Raw genomic sequence first — 4,616 nt, 5'->3', positions numbered from 1 at the left:
AAATTGTTTATGCCCTGCAAGAAATTATTTCGGATTTTCTCTGGCAATTTTTCTTGATTTCGTCCAGCAGTTCATCGGAAAGTCCTCCGAATTTCTACAGGCATTTCTTCTAGATTTCTTCCAGAACTTCCTCTGGAGTTCCTCCAGCAATTCCTCAAAAGTTCCTCCGTAATTTCTGGAAGGTTCCTACGGTGTTCCTTCCCAACAGTGGGAATTGCTTCGAATATCCTCCTTAGTTCCTCCAGGAATTTCTCCAGTGTCCAAGCAATTTCCCTGAAGTTGCTTTGGAAACTCCTCCGGAATTCCTCCAAGAACTGCTTCATAGTTCCTCCAAGATATTCTTTGGAGATTCTCTAGGATTTTGTCCAGAGTCTGCAGGAAATCCTTCAGAGTTCCTCCGAAAATTCCTTCGGCGCTTAACCGGTAATTTTTCCGGAGTTCTTCCATCAATTCTTGTGTATTTTATCCAGAATATCCTCCGTAGTTCCTCCAAAGCTCCAGGAGGAATTGCTGAAGGAACTCCTGAAGAATTGCTGGAGGACTCGAAAAGGAATTCATGGGAGAAATCCGAAATAAAAATCCTGCGCAACAATTCCAAAAGAGCTAGGGAATTCAAAGTACTTCCCGGTGAAACTTTGGAGAAAATTTAGAGGATATGCTGGATAAATTTGTGGAGAAAATCCCTATGAGGTGTCCGGGGAATTATTTCTGAGGTAAATCTCCGGAAGAATTGCTATTCGAGATACCCCGAGAAATGTCTGGAGAAAATCCCCGGAGGAATTCTATCAGGATTTTCTAAAGATATTTGCCAGAGGATATCCTCGAAAGAATTCCTGGATGAATTCCCCAGAGCAATTTCTGGACGAAATCCACGGTAAAATTGCTGGAGGAGTTGCCAGAAGAAAGCTCAGGAAAAATTCTCTGAAAAATCCCCGAAAGAACTTCTCAGTGAATTTCTGGATGAAATCCTGGAGGAAATCTTAATGTAATGAAATCTTTAGAGGTACTTCTAGAGTAAAACCCCGGAAGAACTTCCGGATAAAATCCACAGAGGAATTCCTGGACAAAATCCTCGAAAGATTTGCTGTTCTAAATCTCCTTGAGAATTCCTGGAGAAAATCCCGGAGGAGTTCTTGGGAGAAATCACCGGAACAGTTCTTGGAAAAAAATCTCCGGAGAAATTTCTGGAGAAAATCCCCGGAGGAACCTGAAGCAAATTTCCAGAGAAGTTTCTGAAGGAAATTCTCAGAGGAATTCCTTGGCGAAATCTCTGGTGGAAATCCCCTGAAGAATTCCTGGAGAGAATCCCAGGAGGAGTTTCGGGAGGAAATCCTCGGAAGAAAAAAAAAACCCCTGGAGTAATAGCTTTTGAAAAGGAAGCCCCGGAGGAATTCCTGGAGAAAATAATCGGAGAAATTCCTGCAGGAAATCTTCTAAAAAAATCTCTAGAAAAATCTCCGAAATAATTTTTGGGGAAAATCCTCAGAGTAAATCCTTAATGAATTTCTAGAAGTAATCCCTAGAGAATGTCCTAGACCAAATCCCCGCATAAATTGCTATCCGATATCTTCTGATAATTCCGATAATTTTCTGACTTACCAGGCTTAACTAAAAATGGAGCAAATGTCAAAACTGAAAAAGAAATTTTCTGCATTAAAATCAAGAAATAAAAAAAACACTCAGCAGTTTTAGTTTGAAAGTAAGACAGTTGTGTATATTTATTTTTTAGAATTGGGGATTTAGAAGCAAAGAACTGATTTTTTTAGTTTTGACATTTGCTCCATTATTACTTGGGCCTTAACCCGAATATTTGGACTTTCAGGTTACCATGATAATTGAAAAGTTTTAAGTGGAAGACATTGGAAGACATTTTTCCAAGCAATTGGAAGACATTGGAAAAAATCACCTGGCATCCCTGCAGTGCACCGTGATCTTCAAACAAAACCTGCACGAGTCTGCTTTCCTGCGGCTATGTTGCAAGTTAACGGTGAACGAACATCTCCTGTAAACACACGTGACCAATCGAAGTCAATGCCATTGACACAAGGAAACGACAACTGTCTTGCAATATATATTAAGAGCCACTATTTCCATCCCTCAGGAAAGTCCATTCCTCGACTCGGTGCTGCGAAAAGGGATTTCTTCAAACGACAATAAAACCGCTCCAGGCTTCTGATTCAAATATATTGATTTCTGAACTTTAAATCATACTGACTAGTACTTTGACATCGAGAGTTGGTTTTGTGATGATGGTAAATCGAAATCTTATTCCAGTTCTATGTATCTCACAATATATTACATCGAGATCCAATATTTGATTCTAACCACTACTGTAAATATATCTAACCACGCTGGTAAATATATAGATATAGTTGTCCTCTGCTGTTTCCTACCTTTTTGGAGCGAACTTGTCGCCCCTGTCAAATCTTCTTTGTGCTTATCGTGGTTGGCTGTCAAGTTTGGTTTATTTTCTACATTTGGTTTCGTTGGCACGATTTTTTTTACACATCCTTACATCTATTCATCCGAAGTTGTCACCTTAAAGGTAAAGAGCTCAATTTGTTTGCTGTTTCGGGTTCATTGATGATATGAACTGTTTGACTAATAGCTATGAGATGTCAGTTTATTATAAACTACACGCACAATTAAGAGCTAAGTTCCCTAACCTATGGAAACTCTTATCTTCCCGTCCCCCTTCCAGGTCCGACTTTAGTTCGTCGATACAGTTTTAGTTCGGTTTTGACAATTTTTTTCTGTTGCTAAAACTATTACAATTTAATATCACATTCATGAGGTTTTGTTCGCTGTTTGTGTGTATGTTTTTTTTATGTGAGTGTGTGTATGCGCGGTTTCGTTTCCCTTCCAGACCTGTTCGTTCGCATCATTGGAAACCCTGCTGTACTACTTTGTGATTGGGAATGTTAGGTTATCAGATATGTGTGTAGATGAGTTAATCTCCACAGAATCGTAAAGCTAAACGAAAAGACGGACGCTTATCGATCGGAACGTTAGTGCGGTTAGGCGATAGCGATAGCGACAGATACTCTCTAGCTTAGGACACTATGAAGTAACAGGGCTATGTTACGTGGGATGCTTCTTCTCTAACGATTTGTACTACTGATTGTGGACAGGTATTTGATGGACGCTACACTCAAATGTTATGCGTAGATGAAAGAAGGTATACGGCTATTTCTGGGAAAAGTAAAAGCTCATTTCGGTTGCATCTTTATTGCATTGCATATCTCTAATCTCAAAACGGAATCGGTTTTCTGCTCGAAACTTCTGCTATAGTTTGCGATTTTCCTCGGAGAAAGTGGGCTCATGCTTTCTGCGAAGAAGATGGTTGCTAGAGGCCATTTGTTTGGTAATCTGCAGTAGATGGCAATTGTGGTTAGTTTCGGATATTCATAGCTTGGTAGGATTTGAACAGGGATTGTTTGTCAATCATGAATGAATTAATAGATTGCTAAGGGCCAGTTGACTTCATAAATCACCGATCTTTTTTTCGAAATACATTAAAACTAATTGGGTTGAAACGTGGAATGCTGAATGGTTCAAAATTAGGAGCAACGGTTGCAGACGAGGGGGCCCAGATAGCCGTAGCGGTAAACGCGCAGCTATTCAGCAAGACCAAGCTGAGGGTCGTGGGTTCGAATCCCACCAGTCGAGGATCTTTTCGGGTTGGAAATTTTCTCGACTTCCCAGGACATAGAGTATCTTCGTACCTGCCACACGATATACGCATGCAAAAATGGTCATTGGCATAGTAAGCTCTCAGTTAATAACTGTGGAAGTGCTCATAAGAACACTAAGCTGAGAAGCAGGCTCTGTCCCAGTGGGGACGTAATGCCAGAAAGAAGAAGAAGAAGAAGAAGAAGAAGAAGAAGAAGAAGGTTGCAGACGAGATGTCCATTTCGATTATGATGATTTATTATTGACCTAAGGGGTGCGATCTCCAACATTTTGGTCATTTAATTTGAACACATTTTTTTTCTGTTTGTTTGCTTGTCTCGCAGGAAACCATTTTCAAGATGCACACTTAAAATACTTCACATAAAGCGTTTGCAGTTTGATGCAGGCATTAAGCTCAATAAATCAGCTAAATTAGATAGTTTCTGATCGTATGTTAGTCAAAAATATATTTCATAAAAGTTCTGGAAAACTTACGCATCAATAAGACCAAGTAAACGTTTTTTCAACAGTTGATAGTTTTTGTGTCATATAAAATGTTTGGCAGTTTTTAGCGTGTATAATTAATGACCGCACATTCCTGGACATAGTCGGATCATTTTAATGGCAATTTTTGCTTGACAGCAGCCTGGCTGCTTGTTGATATCCTGTTCGCACCCCCCAGTTATGGACTAGTTGTACCGGAAAACATCGTCTTGCCATCTAGTAGGCTGTTGAATAATTCCGTGCCCATATAAAATGGCAGATGGGTTTTCTCTAGGTTTTTCGACAATTTCGGAGACCTTGCTAAACTTTTTTTTTTCTACGCGCGAACACGTGGGAGACTCGAATGGTAAAGGAACTGAGTAGGTGTTGGTTCGGATATATGTGACAGTTATGCTTTCATGAACAGTTCATCTGATTATGAGAATGTCTCCAGTTTTGTC

General features: G+C 39.9%; 1 long non-coding RNA gene across 1 annotated transcript; it reads left to right on the top strand.

Annotated features, from left to right (window-relative positions):
- The first annotated feature begins 2,176 nt into the window (after positions 1–2,176).
- Positions 2,177–4,015, top strand: LOC110679233. Its single transcript, XR_002502315.1, has 2 exons — positions 2,177–3,572; positions 3,894–4,015. It is a non-coding gene; the product is annotated as an uncharacterized LOC110679233 (long non-coding RNA).
- Positions 4,016–4,616: the final 601 nt, after the last annotated feature.

The sequence above is a fragment of the Aedes aegypti genome, chromosome 3 (genome assembly GCF_002204515.2).
Source record: "Aedes aegypti strain LVP_AGWG chromosome 3, AaegL5.0 Primary Assembly, whole genome shotgun sequence".
Taxonomy (NCBI): Eukaryota; Metazoa; Arthropoda; class Insecta; order Diptera; family Culicidae; genus Aedes; species Aedes aegypti.
This window is presented reverse-complemented; position numbering and strand designations above follow the sequence as displayed.